Below are 20,295 nucleotides of genomic sequence, written 5' to 3'. Positions count from 1 at the left end.
GCCTTGTATCACCGGTTCAGGCTGGGGGTGTAATGGTGGGAGGGATATCTTTTTGGCACACTTTGGGCCCCTTAGTACCAATTGAGCATTGTTTAAATGCCACGGCCTCCCTGAGTATTGTTGCTGACCATGTCCATCCCTTTATGACTACAGTGTACACATCTTCTGATGGCTCCTTCCAGCAGGATAATGCACCATGTCACAAATCTCCAATCATCTCACCACTGGACAATGAGGTCTCTGTACTCCAATGGCCTCCACACTCACCACATCTCATCCAATAGAGCACCTTTGGGATGTGGTGGAACGGGAGATTGGTATCATGGATGTGCAGCCGACAAATCTGCAGCAACTGCGTGATGCCATCATGTCACTATGGACCAAAATCTCTGAGGAATGTCTCCAACACCTTGTTGAATCTATGCCACCAAGAATGAAGGCAAAAGGGGGTCCAACACAGTAGTAGCAAGGTGTACCTAATAAAGTGGCCGGTGAGTGTAGATTTATCCAAAAAAAAGGACACCCTTCTCTTCCCCAATCCTCCACGCAAAACTGATATTTTCATACACATATTCATATATTATTTTGATATATTCAGCCTGTGCCTTCACTTTCCTAGAGGTCTTCAACAGTCGACATTGTGGCGACATTTGCACCCTTCCCCCATAAGGCTTCAGCGAAGGAGTCACTCATTTAAAAGTGCATGGGGGCGATAGGGGTGTTTTTAATATTTTTATTAACCCCCCCCCCATTTTGGATAAAAGAAGGGAGGGTTATAACCCCTGTAAGGTTTATTTTTGCCATCTATGTCCCATTGGGGAGATTTAACTTCACTTCCTGTCCCATAGCCAAAACAGGAAATGAGAGTATATCTCTGCAAATTAGGGGAATTCCTTGGGGACCCCCAGGTTATCAGAACTTGTGTCCCCCATTGGAAGATTTCCCCTCTATTACTTTTCTGGGGCAACCCAAAACATGGGGATTTTCTTTTACTTTCAATGTTTATAAAAGTTTTTTTATTTTTTTTATTTAAAGTGGAGCTCCACCCACTTTTACAACTCTTCAGCATCCCTCACTAAACTGCGCACTGTAAACGAATTGGATATTTTTAAATTTTTTTCTCAGCACCTACTGTATATCTGCTGTATTCGTTTTTCACTTCCTCCTCCCTGGCCACGGCCCATCGCATCATTTCCTGTTTGCAATGCCTTCTGGGAAGGGGCGGCAACTTCCTCTGACACTGCCGTTGCTATGGAAAACTGACCTGAAACCTATTACACTGCTTGTGCTGCACTGAGCATGTGCGAGATCTGCAAGGATGAGATCCAGGAAGAAATACAGTCTGGCTTCAGATGCCCACACTTAAGATGGCCACGGCCTGCTATAAGTTTATAAAATAACAAACTACTGCTATAAACTAACAAAACAGACCTTAGTTTACAGACTAACTTTACTAGAATACATTAAGCTTGTGTATTATAGGGGGATTTTTATTTAAAAAGTATAATTTAGGCCGGAACACCACTTTAATGCCCCGTACACACGATCGGACATTGATCGGACATTCCGACAACAAAATCCATGGATTTTTTCGGACGGATGTTGGCTCAAACTTGTCTTGTATACACACGGTCACACAAAGTTGTCGGAAAATCCGATCGTTCTGAACGCGGTGACGTAAAACACGTACGTCGGGACTATAAACGGGGCAGTAGCCAATAGCTTTCATCTCTTTATTTATTCTGAGCATGCGTGGCACTTTGTGCGTCGGATTTGTGTACACACAATCAGAATTTTCGACAACGGATTTTGTTGTCGGAAAATTTTATATCCTGCTCTCAAACTTTGTGTGTCGGAAAATCCGATGGAAAATGTGCGATGGAGCCCACACACGGTCGGAATTTCCGACAACAAGGTCCTATCACACATTTTCCATCGGAAAATCCGACCGTGTGTACGGGGCATTACAGGTGTTATAATCCATCTTCCCTTTATCCAAAACTTAAATAAAAAAAAAAAAAAAAAAAAAACGCAGAAGTGATCAAATACCATTAAAAGAAAGCTCTATTTGTGGGAAAAAAGGACATACATTTTACTTGGGTACAGCGTCGCATAACAGCGCGATTGTCAGTTAAAGTAACACAGTGCCATATTGCAAAAAAATGGCCTGGTCATGAAGGGGGGGGTAAACCTTCCGGAGCTGAAGTGGTTAAGCCAGTCTAAAATATTAAACCAATTCTACCTATTCCTTGAGGCTCCATTCACATTTGGGCGACTTGTCGTGCGACTTTATCAAGTTGCAGCCCATGTATGTTAACGGAAGCCGTCAAAAAACTATGCGACGCAAAGTCGCAGCAACTTTAAAAAGGCTCCTGCACCACTTTGATGCGACTTTTGTGCAGCTTGAGTGCAATTAGATTGTAATGTAAACGCTTAAAAATAAAAAAAATAAAAATTGATAAAAATATATTAATTTGCATGAAAGTTGCATGTTAGGCTCCATTCACACTTTGGAGTTGCGCAACTTTGGTCAGACTTTACACTCTCTGGCACAAAGTCGCATCAAAAGTAGTGCAGGCCCCTTTGCTAAGTTGCACCGATCTGAACGGGTGCCATTGAAAACAATGGGCTGTGACTTGTCCGGCAACTTTGCGTGTTCACTGACAGTCAAATTTGAAAGAAAATTACAATACCTACAATTTAATAGTTAGTTACTATTTCAGATTTTTGGATTTTCAAATTTACAAATTTCCGAATTTTCTAATTTACAAATGTACGATTTTACGAATGTAGGAACGTAAGAATGTACGAATTCACGAATGTATGTTCAAATTTACGAATGTACAAATGAACAAATTTTCGAATGTACGAATTTACGAATTGCGATCATACCGAATAAAAAAAAAAAACTAATGAAACGAAAACGAAAATGAACGAATTTTTTGGCTGTGCACATGTCTAGCTTTTACGATGAGCATCTCCGTTTCTCTTTTGTGGAGAATCAGGGTGTTAAAACTTTGGCGGCTCTCGACCGCGGAGGAGAGTCTGCTCCTGTAGCCGGGAAAAAAAAAAAAAAAAAAGAGAGAGAAACCTACAGCTTGTGCCGGAGTACGATTTCCCTGAACACATTGGTGGCCAAACGTTTGTGTCCATCACCAATATAGGACGACTTGTTGGACATCCCATTCCAAAACCACGGGCATTTATATGGAGTTAAACCCCCGCTCTCCCATTTGGGCATCTACATACCTCCCAACTTTTGAACTTCACAATGAGGGACACTGGAGGAGTAAAAAAGACCTGCAGCGTGTTACGTCACGGTAAATTGTGGGCGTGGTCAAGCGTCTAGCAGTGGGAGGGGCTTACGTGATGTGGTTAAACAAAACCCATGCTTCCTTGTACCTATAAAATATGCTTTGATTGCTTTGTCTGAGCCTAACTTAAAGAACTTCATTAAAATAGTCAGAGACTGCATAGCAGAGGTATGGACATAATACAGAAGATGGCCAGAGACTGCAGACATGATACAGAAGATGGTCAGAGACGGCAGACATGATACAGGAGATGGTCAGAGACTGCAGACATGATACAGGAGATGGTCAGAGACTGCAGACATGATACAGGAGATGGTCAGAGACTGCAGACATGATACAGGAGATGGTCAGAGACTGCAGACATGATACAGGAGATGGTCAGAGACTGCAGACATGATACAGGAGATGGTCAGAGACTGCAGACATGATACAGGAGATGGTCAGAGACTGCAGACATGATACAGGAGATGGTCAGAGACTGCAGACATGATACAGGAGATGGTCAGAGACTGCAGACATGATACAGGAGATGGTCAGAGACTGCAGACATGATACAGGAGATGGTCAGGGACTGCAGACATGCTCCAAAAGACGGTCAGTGACTGCAGACATGCTCCAAGAGACTGCAGACATGATACAGAAAATGCTCAGAGACTGCAGACCTGATACAGAAAATGGTCAGAGACATGAACATGCTACAGGGGTTACTGGAGACTGGGGGCATGTTTCAGCAGTCAATCATAGACTGGAGACATAGTACAATCTATAACAGCCTCCATTCATCTGGAAAGGGTTTCCACATGATGTTGGAGTGTAACTGTGGGGATTTGTACCTATCAAACCATAAAGAACATTGATGAGGTCAAGCACTGATGTTGAGATGAGAGGACCCGGTTCACAATTGGAGCTTTAATTTATCCTATAGGTGTTCGGTAGGGTTGAGATCAAGGGTCCGTGAAGGCCACTCAAGTTCCTCCACACCAAACTCTTCACACCATGTCTTTATGAAGCTGGCTTTGTACACAGGAACTATAGTCATGCTGGAACACAGAAGGACCTTCCCCAGACTGTTACCACAAGTTTGAAGTGTGCAATCATCTAAAATATCCGTGTACGCCCAAGTTCACACTGAGCTGCGGGAATGAAATTGGGCGAGTTCAGCTGGGGACCACACACTTTTGGTTAGATAGTAGGTGCAACTGTCCACAAATGTTTAACCATATAGCAGGTATACCTGTCTGGTGTCCACATATGTTTGGCTGTATAGTAGGTGTAATGGTCAGATATCAACATAGGCTTGGCCATATAACAGGTGTAATGGTCAGGTGTCGACGTAGGTTTGGTCATTTAGTAGATGTAATGGTCAGGTGTCCACCTACATTTGGCCCTATATGAGCAGAAATGGTCAGGTGTCCACATTTGTGTGTCCATACAGGTTTGGCCTTCTAGTAGGTGTAACGGTAAGGTGTCTAAATACATTATATTGTCAAAAGTATTGGGACGCCTGCCTTTATATACACATGAACTTTAATGGCATCCCAGTCCTAGTCTGTAGGGTTCAATATTGAGTTGGCCCACCCTTTGCAGCTATAACAGCTTCAACTCTTCTGGGAAGGCCGTCCACAAGGTTTAGGAGTGTGTCTATGGGAACGTTTTGACCATTCTTCCAGAAGCGCATTTGTGAGGTCAGGCACTGATACTGGACAAGAAGGTCTGGTTTGCAGTCTCCCAAAGGTGTTCTATCGGGTTGAGGTCAGGACTCTGTGCAGGCCAGTCAAACCTCCACCCCAAACTTGCTCCAAGTCTTTATGGACCTTGCTTTGTACACTGGTGCAAAGCCATGTTGGAACAGGAAGGGGCCATCCCCAAACTGTTCCCACAAAGTTTGGAGCATGAAATTGTCCAAAATGTCTTGGTATCCTGAAACCTTCAGGAGTTCCCTTCACTGCAACTAAGGGGCCAAGCCCAACCCCTGAAAAACAACCCCACACCATAATCTCCCCTCCACCAAATGATTTGGACCAGTACACAAAACAAGGTCCATAAAGACATGGATGAGCAAGTTTGGGGTGGAGGAACTTGACTGGCCTGCACAGAGTCCTGACCTCAACCTAATAGAACACCTTTGGGATGAATTAGATTCCCATAGACACACTCCTAAACCTTGTGGACAGCCTTCCCAAAAGAGTTGAAGCTGGTATAGCTGCAAAGGGTGGGCCAACTCAATATTTAAGCCTACGCAGGGCCACCACCAGGGGAGTACAGCCATTACAAGTAAGGGGCCTGCCGGGGCCAGAAGAAGGCCAGAGGGGTGAAGGGAAGCATTGCTGTGCATTACAGAATCGATCTCGGCTCATTCTGTATTCTGTGGCATTGAGCTCAGACATCGAGCTCTTTACTGCCACCTCTGGCTACTATGTGCATGTGCACCCCTGTGCCAGCAACATGTCAGCTTTGTGAAAAGGAGCTGGGACCAGGTAGGAAGATCTTCTTTACACATAGGGGCTGTGAAGGAAATGGAGGGGGGCGTTGTGTGTACAAGAGGGGCCAGAACCTTGTGTGTTTACAGGTTTGTGTATATGTGGGGCTGACATATATACAGGTGTGTGTGTGAGGGGGGGGGGGGGGGGCTGACATATATACAGGTGCATGTGTGGGGGGGCTGACATATATACAGGTATGTGGGGGGCTGACATATATACAGGTATGTGGGGGGCTGACATATATACAGGTATGTGGGGGGCTGACATATATACAGGTGTGAGGGGGGGGCTGACATATATACAGGTGTGTGGGGAGGCTGACATATATACAGGTGTGTGGGGGGCTGACATATATACAGGTATGTGGGGGGGGCTGACATATATACAGGTATGTGGGGGGGGCTGACATATATACAGGTGTGTGGGGGGGGCTGACATATATACAGGTGTGTGGGGGGGCTGACATATATACAGGTATGTGGGGGGGCTGACATATATACAGGTGTGAGGGGGGGGGCTGACATATATACAGGTGTGAGGGGGGGGCTGACATATATACAGGTGTGAGGGGGGGGCTGACATATATACAGGTGTGAGGGGGGGGCTGACATATATACAGGTGTGTGTGGGGGGGCTGACATATATACAGGTGTATGTGGGGGGGCTGACATATATACAGGTATGTGGGGGGGCTGACATATATACAGGTGTGAGGGGGGGCTGACATATATACAGGTGTGTGGGGGGGGCTGACATATATACAGGTGTGTGGGGGGGGCTGACATATATACAGGTATGTGGGGGGGCTGACATATATACAGGTGTGAGGGGGGGGGCTGACATATATACAGGTGTGTGTGGGGGGGCTGACATATATACAGGTGTGTGTGGGGGGGCTGACATATATACAGGTGTGTGTGGGGGGGCTGACATATATACAGGTGTGTGTGGGGGGGCTGACATATATACAGGTGTGTGTGGGGGGGCTGACATATATACAGGTGTGTGTGGGGGGGCTGACATATATACAGGTGTATGTGGGGGGGCTGACATATATACAGGTATGTGGGGGGGCTGACATATATACAGGTGTGAGGGGGGGCTGACATATATACAGGTGTGTGGGGGGGGCTGACATATATACAGGTGTGTGGGGGGGCTGACATATATACAGGTATGTGGGGGGGCTGACATATATACAGGTATGTGGGGGGGCTGACATATATACAGGTATGTGGGGGGCTGACATATATACAGGTGTGAGGGGGGGGGCTGACATATATACAGGTATGTGGGGGGGCTGACATATATACAGGTATGTGGGGGGGCTGACATATATACAGGTGTGAGGGGGGCTGACATATATACAGGTGTGTGGGGGGGGCTGACATATATACAGGTATGTGGGGGGGCTGACATATATACAGGTGTGTGGGGGGGCTGACATATATACAGGTATGTGGGGGGGCTGACATATATACAGGTGTGAGGGGGGGGGCTGACATATATACAGGTGTGAGGGGGGGGGCTGACATATATACAGGTGTGAGGGGGGGCTGACATATATACAGGTGTGAGGGGGGGGCTGACATATATACAGGTGTGAGGGGGGGGCTGACATATATACAGGTGTGAGGGGGGGGCTGACATATATACAGGTGTGTGGGGGGGGCTGACATATATACAGGTGTGTGGGGGGGCTGACATATATACAGGTGTGTGTGGGGAGGGGGGCTGACATATATACAGGTGTGTGTGGGGGGGCTGACATATATACAGGTGTGTGTGGGGGGGGGGGCTGACATATATACAGGTGTGTGGGGGGGGCTGACATATATACAGGTATGTGTGGGGAGGGGGGGGCTGACATATATACAGGTATGTGGGGGGCTGACATATATACAGGTGTGTGTGGGGAGGGGGGGCTGACATATATACAGGTGTGTGGGGGGGGGGGGGGCTGACATATATACAGGATTGGGTGCGTACAGGTGGGGTGGCCCGTTGGTTAAGCCCTGGGGAATGTCGGTGGGTAGGCTCGGGTGGCCCAGGAATAAAGCTGTGTAAGGGGCCCAAAAATGTCTGATGGCTGCCCTGACCCTACGGACAAAGACTGGGATGCCATTAAAGTTCAAGTGCATGTAAAGGCAGGCGTCCCAATACTTTTGGTAATATAGTGTGTATGGATACCTGATCATTACACCTACTTAATGACCAAACATTTATGATCGGGAGTCCTAATATGTTTGGTCATTTAGTAGGTGTAATGGTCAGGAGTTCACATGTTTGGCCGTACGGACACATTTGTTCATACCATGTATAAAGTATAAGGCTGACTATTCCAGAATGCAATGATAATTTAGCACACTGTACAGCAATCCCATTAGGATTCCAGAACACACAGTCTGAGACATTGTGTGGATTCCTCACTCTTGTAGTACTACAAAGACCAGCCTCTCCAATTATTGCAGCTTTATTCAGTAAGAGAGTCATCAATAAATACAATCAATCTTTTGAGTCAAATCATTAAAAACAAAATCTATTTACTGCAGTCACATTTGTACTTAATATTCATTTAATAAATTCTGGACAACAACAGGTGGAGTTTATGGGATTTCAAGTGAAAAAGTGATTAAGTCAGCTGAGAACTCCAAACTTTCAGGAATGGAATGGAATCAGCGATTGATCAGGACGATCAATATACAGAGAAATCACATGAATGGGGTTTATACAGGAGAAGGCAACAATTTCTGCATTTGGCAAGGGATTGGATGGATACAATGTTGCATTTTTTAACATCCACTCCACCCCAAACCAATAAATACTTTTGATGGTGACAAGTTGAATTGGCCGCCAGCTTCAGCCCAGGAGATCTAACCTACTGACCACGTCCAACCACCACGTGTGGTCTCACTCCTCTCACTGCAGGCTTTCATTCATTTTTACATTCTGGAGAATGCAGCTGAAACAGTGGCACCGATCCCGTACAGAGTCCCCGGGAGACCGGCCATAAATGAAATATCAGATTTAGACGGACTGATCCTTTAAAAACCATCAACTGATCATCTTAAAGTGGATATAAACCCAATTACTAGACTCTCATAGGAGGTTTTAACGCATTAATGTCATTTCAAAAGTAATGTCCAATGTATTTAAATCTCCAGATGTCGTTGTTATAATTGTCTATGCTTAAAGCGAGTGCCCATGGGACTTTTAAAGAGTCATGCCAAGAAAAAAAAAAAAAAACAGCTTTTAAACCAATATATATAAAATGTTTAACATCTTTATTATTCACATTACATATTGAACAATAAAAAAAAAGGATCAGTTGGTGTATAATGCCATATAGCACACTGTGATTATCATAGCAGCAGAAGTACATGCTTTAAATCAAGCACTGATATATTCTCTCGACGCGTTTCGTAAAACAATGTTCACTTGTTGCAAGCACAGATCTCCATGTATGGCATTTCAGCTGACAGCCGCTTCTCCTCCTCTCCATCGGATTTCAGCTGAAAAGTCATACAGGGAGATCTGTGCCTGCAACTTTCCCCCGCCGCACGATCATCCCAACTATCTCCGTGTCCTCCTCTGGCCCCCGTGTCCTCCTCCTCTGGCTCCCATCTCCTCCTCCTCCTCCTCCTCCTCCGGCCCCCGTGCCCTCCTCCTCCTCCGGCCCCCGTGCCCTCCTCCGGCTCCTGTGTCCTCCTCCTCCTCTGGCCCCCGTGCCCTCCTCCAGCCCCTCTCTGTGTCCTCCTCCTCCAGCCCCTCTCTGTGTCCTCCTCCTCCAGCCCCTCTGTGTCCTCCTCCTCCTCCAGCCCCTCTCTGTGTCCTCCTCCTCCTCCAGCCCCTCTCTGCGTCCTCCTCCTCCTCCAGCCCCTCTCTGCGTCCTCCTCCTCCTCCAGCCCCTCTCTGCGTCCTCCTCCTCCTCCAGCCCCTCTCTGCGTCCTCCTCCTCCTCCAGCCCCTCTCTGCGTCCTCCTCCTCCTCCAGCCCCTCTCTGCGTCCTCCTCCTCCTCCAGCCCCTCTCTGCGTCCTCCTCCTCCTCCAGCCCCTCTCTGCGTCCTCCTCCTCCTCCAGCCCCTCTCTGCGTCCTCCTCCTCCTCCAGCCCCTCTCTGCGTCCTCCTCCTCCTCCAGCCCCTCTCTGCGTCCTCCTCCTCCTCCAGCCCCTCTCTGCGTCCTCCTCCTCCTCCAGCCCCTCTCTGCGTCCTCCTCCTCCTCCAGCCCCTCTCTGCGTCCTCCTCCTCCTCCAGCCCCTCTCTGCGTCCTCCTCCTCCTCCAGCCCCTCTCTGCGTCCTCCTCCTCCTCCAGCCCCTCTCTGCGTCCTCCTCCTCCTCCAGCCCCTCTCTGCGTCCTCCTCCTCCTCCAGCCCCTCTCTGCGTCCTCCTCCTCCTCCAGCCCCTCTCTGCGTCCTCCTCCTCCTCCAGCCCCTCTCTGCGTCCTCCTCCTCCTCCAGCCCCTCTCTGTGTCCTCCTCCTCCTCCAGCCCCTCTCTGTGTCCTCCTCCTCCTCCAGCCCCTCTCTGTGTCCTCCTCCTCCAGCCCCCCTCCTCTTTTCTACCGTCGGCTGTGGGGGGATATATCAGGATGGAGAACGTAAGAAGGGGCCAGTAAATATGCGATTTACTGGCTCCTTCCTTTTCTGAATTGGAAATTTTCGGAAAAGTGAGTAATCGCTACCGATCGCTCCTGTGTCCTGTGATAACTGAGCAGAGAAAACTGTGTTCACTCTGCTTCAGTTTATGAATGAATGGGAGCCGCTGTCTCCTGTTCATTCATTTTCAATGCTGAGAAAGGGACTGGGGAATCTCTGTCCTCAGTCCCTTTCTCTGTTTTAAAAGGGGTCTGCTTAGACCCCGGACATCTCAAAGCCCACCAACAGGGCTGATTAAAAAAAAAATAATAAATATAAATAAATAAAAAATGCCTCATACCCCCCCCCACCAGTATGTGCAAGTGGGGAGTGCGGAATGTATGGAGTTGGGTAGTATGTGCAGGATTGTGTCAGTAGGGCAGTGGATGGTGTCATTAGTTCTCTATTTTTTTATCATTATTTTTTGCATTTTTTTCCAAAATGCTTTTTGGGGGCCAGTGGATGGTGTAAGTGGAGCAATGGACAGTGTCAATGTTTTTTATATTTATTATTTTTTTACAAATTTATTTTAATTATTGAGAAAAAAAAAATATTAAAAAAAAAAAAAATAGATAATAAAAACAAACAAACAAAAAAAAAAAAAACTACTGACACCATCCACTGGCCCTGCCCCCAATCATTGTGAAAAAAAATAATACAAAAAACCATAGGAGAAGAAAGAAAGAAAGAAAGAAAGAAAGAAAGAAAGAAAGAAAGAAAGAAAGAAAGAAAGAAAGAAAGAAAGAAAGAAAGAAAGAAAGAAAGAAAGAAAGAAAGAAAGAAAGAAAGAAAGAAAGAAAGAAAGAAAGAAAGAAAGAAAGAAAGGAAAGAAAGAAAGACCATCCTGCACATACTACCCACCACCATATACTTCACACTCCCTACCACCATACACGCCATACTCCTCTCCTGCACATATTACCCACCTCTACACCCCTCTCCCTGCACATACTACCCACCACCATACACTCCGCACTGTACATTGCCTATTTATGATTACCGTATTCTGCACTATGTAAGACATCTCAGACTATTAAACCACACCCCCTTTAAGCCACACCCAATATTTAGCACAATTTAAGCCACGCCCATATTTTGCAGCTACGCGCAACACATTTTTTTTGCCTAGGGCCCACTTTTTATCTTGTACACAGGCCCAATGATTTCATGATAGGCCCCTGGTGACAACATTCCATCCCTGTCTCCCAATTGCGTGCCTATGTGGTCACCCTCTCACACAGGCTTTATATAGAGACAATGAATGACCATTTCAGCACACATTACACCAGCTTAGTCCACTGTTGTCACCATTAGGAATTTATTAAAATCAGCTTCTTTCATTAAAGTAATCCCACCATAAAAAGGTCCTTGCTTTTATAGTGACAACATTTATCCCCATCTTCCAATTGTGTGCCTATGTTGTCACCCTGTCACATGGGCTTCAGATGGGAACTACAGGTGGCCATACAGTCAGTCATTTTCAATGTATTTAAATATGCTACTTTGGCGATTTGGCCACAAGACCCCTTTCACACTGGAGGCGTTTTTCAGGCGCTACAGAGCTAAAAATAGCGCCTGTAAAAAGCCTCAGCTGCAAACCCAGTGTGAAAGCCCAAGTGCTTTCACAGTGGGGCGCTGCGCTGTCAGGGCGTCACAAATAGTCCTGCCAGCAGCATCTTTGCAGCGGTGGAGGAGAGGTAAATACACCGCTCCTCCACCGCTCCTCCCCATTGAAAACAACGGGGCAGCGCTGCTATACCGCTGGCAAAGCGCCGTTTTGTGGGCAGATTTAACCCCTTTTCGCCCGCTAGTGGGGGTTAAAACCGCCCCGCTAGCGGCCGAATAGCGCCACTGAAACGACGGTAAAGCGGCGCTAAAAATAGCGCCGCTTTAGCCCTGACGCCAGGGGAGGCTCAGTTTGAAAGGGGTCTTACAGTCCTTGCTCAGTCACCTGCTTCTATAGGGTGACCACGTTTATTCCGATCTTCCAATTGTGTGCTTGTGTTGTCACCCTGTCACATGGGCTTCAGGAAGAGACTACAATTGGTCATTTCAAACACACATTACACAGGCATAGTCCACCATTATCGCCATCTGGAAACCCGCCCTGAGAAATGCCATGCAGCCAAAAGTCATTTTCAATTATGTTAAAGTCGCTACCTTCATTAAAAGAATCTCTTGTGGTCCTGCCACCAAGGTTTTTGTTCACGCACCTCATTTTATAAAGTGACAACGCTCTCCCCCCCCCCCTCCCAATTTTGTGGCCACGTTTTCAACCCAGGCTTCAGATGGAGACTACAAGTGGCCATTTCAACACGCATTACATAGTCATGGTCTACTGTTGTCACCCGCTAAATGCCGTACACAGCCAAAGTCAATTTCAATGTATTTACCTCTACCACTATCATTACCATTACCCCTGGTGATCCTTCCATAAGTCTACTTTCACACTGGGGAGCTTTACAGGCGCTACAGCGCTAAAAATAGCGCATGTAAAGAGCCTCTCCTGTGTCTCCAGTGTGAAAGCCCGAGTGCTTTCACACTGGAGCGGTGTGCTTGCAGGACGGTCAAAAAAGTCCTGCAAGCCGCATCTTTGCAGCGCTATAGGAGCGGTGTATTCACCGCTCCTAAAGCGCCCCTTTCCATTAAAAAAAAAACGGGGCAGCGCCGCTGCAGCGGCACTTTGTGGGCGTTTTTAACCCTTTTTGGCCCGCTAGCGAGGGTTAAAACCGCCCCGCTGGCGGGTGAATAGCGCCGTTTAAACGACAATAAAGCGGCGCTAAAAACAGCGCCGGCTCTTTATCGCCGGCGCCCGCCCGCCCCAGTGTGAAAGTAGCCTAAAAGGTCCTTGCTCACACACCTGAAAAAAAAAAAAAAGGGTGACAACCCTCTGTCCCCAGCCTCCCAATTGTGTACCAACGTTGTCACGGGCTTCGGATGGAAACTGAAAAGAGCGTTTCAACACATAGTACACAGGCATGGTCCACTGTTGTTACCATCAAGCAACCCGCCCTGAGAAATGCCATGCAGCCTTTGCTTAAGGGGACATGTAGACATGAAGTGACTGAAGAGGCTGTAGGAGATCAGCAGCATCAAGATGCAACAATTAAATTAAATGTAATAAATATATTTTAAATATTTAATATGTTATATTTATATTCCCTGGAATTTGCACCGGAGAATAAAATGAATAACTGACCTATTAAATATCTTCTTTTTTTTTTTTCTTAAGTAGATGCACGCATATACTTTTAAATAAAAAAAAATATATATATATTTTTTTTTTTTTTTTTTAATTTAAAAGTATATGCGTGCATCTACTTAAGAAAAAAAAAAGAAGATATTTAATAGGTCAGTTATTCATTTTATTCTCCGGTACAAATTCCAGGGAATGTAGATATAACATATTAAATAAATATAAAGTGTTTATATTATATTATATTATATTATATATATATATATATATATATATATATATATATATATATATATAATTAAATAATATTAAATGTTGTAAATAAATACGGTAAATGTTATTAAATGAAAAAAAACAACCTAAAAATTAGATTTTAATCTGATTAAAAACCTGGGATGACCCCAGGGGGCTGGATAATTCCCGGGGCAGCTCTGGGAATCCCGGGAAATCCTAGCTGGCAGCCATGCATTGGTGTGTAGGGTGGCAGAGCAAAGCGATGTACTCACAAAGTTGTTGGCAGGGCAGCAGTCTTGCAGGAGGCACTTGCAGAGTTGCACGCTCATAGGTCTGCGGAATCCTTTGGGGCTCCCAAGAAAATTCACCCTCAGCACCTAACCCAGGAAATCCAGGGCCCTCTTCATTGTCCCTGCCCTGGGTGACAACTGAATTCCTCCAGGATCACAACTCCTCCAGCACACAGAGCAGCTCAGAGTCCCCCCCCCCCCCCCCCTACTTCCAGCAGCCAAGCGCTTTGCCAAAGTCTGCAAGTTGACAGCTCCTGCTAGCAGGCAGCTCTGTGGGCGGGGCCACCACCTGTCACTTAGCCCTGTGGGCTGGCTTAGGACAGGCTTGCAGGCTTTCCATGCACAGCTGCAGGGTCCTAAAATACAGAAAAATCTTTCGCAGCATCAAAGCGTTCATGGAAACGATTTTCAGACTTTCCAGGAATTCTTAGAACCTGCAAAGTCGCTGTCTGCACTTAATAAAAACGGCATAGGCAAGCTTCAATCATTTTTTTATAAATAAAAGTGTGCTTTAAATTTTAAACATTTTTTGCGCATAAAGATGGGATTACGTCTTTGTAGTGCGCTAGCACCAAAGCACGTTGATGAGCGGTACTTTGTGCGTTGTTTTAGGGTGGCCCATTTATCCTAACGCACTACTGGTGGCCACACACAGACTTCAGTTTTATTATCGGAACGATGGCGATTTGATCAAAATGATCGAATGTGCAAACAATTAAATAACCATAACTTCCTTACACGTATGCATGTTGCTTTTAAGAGTTTCTACAGTGCTTTTCTTTTTTACCGTGATTTTGCAAAATTTAGACAAATTTGTTGTTGGGCAGATTTAAAAAACGCAAAATCGCAGGCAAAAAAAACGCACTACATGCTTTTCTGCAGCTTCTCCATCGAAAAAGCAAAAAAATAAATAAAAAAGCAGCGTTTTGCATTTAAAAAAGTCCCTGACCCTTTCCAAATACGCAGAGGCACAAAAAAGCATTGATGTGAACTTGTTCCATAGGAACCCATGTTAAAAATAATGTCCTGCGTTTCTGCAAAAAAAACGCATCGGTGTGAATGGAGCCTTTAGACTTGACTACGATCCAATTTGATCAAACTAAGTCGATCGGTCAGAGCAGAAAGTGATCAAATCGTTTTGCAACAAGATACTTTGGATACAAACGTATTTTGATTGTTCAGATTAGAAGATTATATGCTGGCAAATTATCAATTGTTTTGGATCGATCGGCAGCACTGAGAAACTTTTATTCATGGATCAATCGGAATATGTGATTACATGGCGGAAACCAAAGATGCACTTGATAATTTACGGTTGTATTTTAACTATCGCTCGAAAAGTACTTCCCAGCGTGTGGCATATCAGTTAAATAGGTTGTTGACTATACATCGATTATTCCTAAGGAGAGAGGAGAGGAGAGAAGAGGAGAGAAGAGGAGAGAAGAGGAGAGAAGAGGAGAGAAGAGGAGAGAAGAGGAGAGAAGAGGAGAGAAGAGGAGAGAAGAGGAGAGAAGAGGAGAGAAGAGGAGAGAAGAGGAGAGAAGAGGAGAGAAGAGGAGAGAAGAGGAGAGAGAGAGAGAGAGAGAGAGAGAGAGAGAGAGAGAGAGAGAGAGAGAGAGAGAGAGAGAGAGAGAGAGAGAGATTTTTATTTTATTAGGATCCATAATATAATACATTGTATCTCTCTCTATCCTTGCAGGCGAGAAAAATGTTAAACAAAAGTGTGCAAAAAAAAAAAAAAAGAAAAAAAAAATAGCTAGATCAAGGTTTGATCTAGGTCAGTGCCAGGGTTAGTGTTAGGTTAAGGTAAGGTTCAAGGGTCACGGTTAGTATATTTTTGGGCAGCTTTTGTTTTAACCGGTTAGCGATTGCCCAGCGTAGATATACTGCAGCAGGGTGGCCGCTCTGTGCCAGATCATGTACCTACCCTGTTTCCCCGAAAATAAGACCTAGCGTGATTGTCGGTGATGGCTGCAATAAAAGCCCTACCCCCCAAATAAAAGCCCTACCCTGTTACCCCGAAAATAAGACCTACAAGGACTTTAACTAGGGCTTATTTGGGGGGTAGGGCTTATATTGCAGCCATCGCCGACAATCACGCTAGGTCTTATTTTCGAAACAGGGTAGTACGTGATCGGACTCTTCCGGGGCTGGGGCGTGCACGGCGCCGGCGACCAGCTCCGAATGGACAGATCAGGATCAAATCGGCGATCGGTCGCGAGAAAGGCAGCATGGCGGTCTGTGAAAGGGGAATGTGCTGTGTTCCTGCTAAGGAGGCTCTTTAAATTCCCCCAGTCAAATGACCCCCCCCCCCCCCCCTCCACAGTTAGTAATCACTCCCAGGGAACACATTTAATCCTTTGATTGCCCCTGATGTTAACCCCTTCCCTGCCAGTGTCATTAGTACAGTGACAGAGCATATTTTTAAGCACTGATCACTATATTAGTGTCTCTGGTCCCCAAAAAGTGTCAAACATTTTAGGTGTCCGATTTGTCCGCCGCAATATCGCAGTCCCGCTATAAGTCGCTGATCAAAGCCATTACTAGTTAAAAAAAAAATTAGATAAAAATATCCCATAGTTAGTAGACACTATAACTTTTGCACAAATCAGTATACGCTTATTGGGATTTGTTTTACCAAAAATATGTAGCAGAATACATATTGTTCTAAATTTATGAAGAATTTTGATTTTTTAAATTTTTTTTATTGGGAATGTTTTATAGCAAAAAGTAAAAAAAATTTTTTTTTTTTTTTTTTTTTTAAATTGTCGGTCTTTTTTCGTAAAAACCACAGAGCTGATCAAATATCACCAAAAGAAAGTTCTATTTGTGGGGGAAAAAAGGAGATCAATTTTATTTCTAATGTTGTAAAGTGCTGCGTATACTGTCGGCGCTATATAAATCCTGTATAATAATAATAGTAATAATATTTGGGTGCAACGTCACACAACCGCGCAATTGTCAGTTAAAGCGACGCAGTGCCGTATCACAAAAAAAATGGCCTGGGCAGGAAGGGGGTTAAAGCTTCCGGAGCTGAATCGGGGAGATATATGTTACAATTTACCACCAAATGAAAGCCCAATTTGTCCTGGAAAAAAAAAAAACACAAGGCATAACCCACCTGGATGCATCAAGTAGTTGTGATGATATGTACAGTTTTACTAACACATGTCAAAGTTGAAAAATGATGTGCAGGCATTAACACTGGTTTTCTCACATGTGTGTGCCAGGCCTATAGCTGGGTTTACATTGGTGCAGAGTCCTGATTGGCTAAATTTCTGTGTGCAGGTGGGTGGTAAAACCATGGCTCAACCGCATATTTTTAACTGCCCCCCCGAAAGAGCCCTTACCTTGCTCTGATATGAAGTGATGTTTCATCCTGTCCTCTCTCCTACATGGGAGGCTCTGCCTTCATTATAAGCACCTGGGGCAATGTCAGTGCAGTAATGAGAAAAGCTGCAGTGCCTGCATCCCTTTAGAAGAGGACTGACTATAGACAGACCCTCACCAACATGAACTTCCTATGTATGTGAAATGTGACCGATATCTCAGGACAAGCATCTAGTACAAGCTGGGGGCCAATCACACAGGCCGGACATTTCGTTTTCTGGGGATATTCAACATACAGAGTTTTTGATTATTTTTGAAAAATTTCAATGCATGCAGATTGAATTAGAAAGGTTGATTCCCATCAGAGTCCCCCCTTACATCAGAGTCCCCATTAGGGCCCCCCCCCCCCCTTACATCAGGGTCCCCATCAAAATCCCTCCTTGTATTGTCACTATATTTATATATATTCTCTAAATAATAGAGAAATATTAAAAATATGTAATTTCCTTAACACGCCTTACATCAGGATCCCATTACATCGGGGTCCCCATCTGAGTCCCTCCTTACATCGGGGTCCCCATCAGAGTCCCCATAAGTGTCAGCCCTGACATCAGAAGTGCAGACCATAGGAAGCCTTTGGGAAGCTCACAGTGTGCAAGACAGGATAATGCCATCTCTAGGAGTTTTTCAGTAAGTCTTCAGGAGGTTCCTAATTGGCCTATACCTTTAGCAAGGGAATTATTCAACTTTGGCCAAAGCTGCCTGGTCTGTCTTTATCTCCAGGCGCTCCTTATCTGCATAGGCAATTTTTGGTAAAGGTGAACCAACCCTCCGCTGTGCAGCTCGTTTTGCACAGAGTGGCCCCGAACATCCTCTTCTGGGGTCCCCTGGTGGCTCCCGCGGCTCCTCCCCACATTAGATAACCCCCTAGGAGAAGCGCTCTCCCTAAGGGGTTACCTCCCGGGTCCAGCATTTGCGTCCACAGACATGAATGCTGGACTCGGCCCCTCCCCCACGCCCATGTCATTGGATTTGATTGACAGCAGCAGGAGCCAATGGCTGCGCTGTTATCAATCTATCCGATCAAGAGCCGGTACCTCGTGCAGAGAGGGACAAGGAAGGTGACACCAATGATGGGGCACGCGTCCTCCCACAGACACCAATGATGGGGCACCATTCCTTCCATAGACGCCAACGAAGGGGCACCATTCCTTTCACAGACACCAATGATGGGGCAACATTCCTCCCAAAGATACCAATGATGGGGCACTATTTCTCCTATAGACACCAACGATGAGGCACCAGTCCTCCCACAGACACCAATGATGGGGAACCATTCCTCCCATAGACACCAACGATGGAGCACTATTCCTTTCGCAGACACCAATGATGGGGCACCATTCCTCCCATAAACACCAATGACGGGGCACCATTCCTCCCACAGACACCAATGAGGGGAACGATTCCCCCCAAAGATAACAATGATGGGGCACCATTCCTCCCACAGACACCAATGATGAAGCACCATTCCTCCCAAAGATACCAATGATGGGGCACCATTCCTCCCACAGACATCAACGATGGGGAACCATTCCTCCCACAGACACCAATGATGAAGCACCATTCCTCCCACAGACATCAACGATGGGACATCATTACTACCTAAAATACCAACAATTGGGCAATATTCCGTCCACTAAAACCTATGTTGGGGCGCTGTTTGCTCTCACTGACACCACAGCATTTTCTAATCCCACTGGTTACAGTCTGGCCCCTCTAAAGCCTCAAAGAGAGTAAACCGGCCCTTTGTTCAGTAAGTTTGGAGATCCCTGCTCTAGAAGCTTCTTCTAAAGGCAGGGGGAAGCAACCAAACACCCAACCTGTGAATTATTTTCCCAAACAGACCAAACCAAACAATCTCAGCTCCGGTGATTACAGCAGAAGCCCAACCACAAAATTTACCTAGCAGCCTAACTGGGAGGGCGTTACAAATGCAAAGGGTTTAATACTCTAGTATTAAGGTGAAAAAACACAAAGGTTTTCAACCCCTTTAAAGCAGTTTAATCATTGTGAATGGGCTAGTAGCGCAACTTAAAATGCACATAAAAGCTGACACCACAGGGTGCATAGTTGCCAACAGTCCCAATTTTCCCGGGATAATCCCTATTTTGGGACCCTCTTCCCGATCGGAGGCCGTCCCGATTCGGGATTTTGCCTTTTTTGTCCAGGGAAATCGGGAATGTTTGCTTTTGCAGCAGCTGGCTCCAACAAAACGGCCGCCGGAGCCGCCGCTATATCGTTCCCCTTGTGTTCAGTGGAGAGGGAGGAGTCTCGATCTGTGCAGCCAATGAATCGGCTTCTCTCTTCACAATATTGAAGCCGGGGTTAGCTGCATGGATCCTCCTCCTCTCTCCACTAAACACACGGCGCTCGTGGAGTTTCTTCTGCTCTCTCTTGTCCCTCTCAGTGTAAAGCCCAGGCAGCGATGTACAGGGGGGTAACTAGGGGGAGAGGGGTAACTATGCACAGGGGGAGGGGGTAGCTATGTACAGGGGGGTAACTATGGCTCTGCCTGGGACACTGATGTAAGGACTGAGGCTGGGAACACTGGTGTAAGGACTGACTCTGCTGGGGGCAACTGATGTAAGGAGGGACTCTGCTGGGGGCACCTGATGCAAGAAGGGACTCTGCTGGGGGCACCTGATGCAAGGAGGGACTCTGCTGAGGGGCACCTGATGCAAGCAGGGGCTCTGCTGGGGGCACCTGATGCAAGGAGGGGCTCTGCTGGGGGCACCTGATGCAAGGAGGGACTCTGCT

General features: G+C 46.0%; 1 protein-coding gene across 1 annotated transcript in view; it reads right to left on the bottom strand.

Annotated features, from left to right (window-relative positions):
* Positions 1-14,362, bottom strand: part of GCGR (glucagon receptor) — a 111,947-nt gene extending 97,585 nt beyond the window's left edge. The window contains exon 1 of the mRNA XM_073606735.1: positions 14,131-14,362. The gene's annotated coding sequence lies outside the window, so the exon portion shown is untranslated. The remainder of the gene's footprint in view (positions 1-14,130) is intronic.
* Positions 14,363-20,295: the final 5,933 nt, after the last annotated feature.

This window comes from Aquarana catesbeiana, linkage group LG12 (assembly GCF_042186555.1).
Source record: "Aquarana catesbeiana isolate 2022-GZ linkage group LG12, ASM4218655v1, whole genome shotgun sequence".
Lineage (NCBI taxonomy): Eukaryota > Metazoa > Chordata > Amphibia > Anura > Ranidae > Aquarana > Aquarana catesbeiana.
Note: the sequence above shows the minus strand (reverse complement) of the source record. Positions and strands in the feature narration are given on the sequence as shown.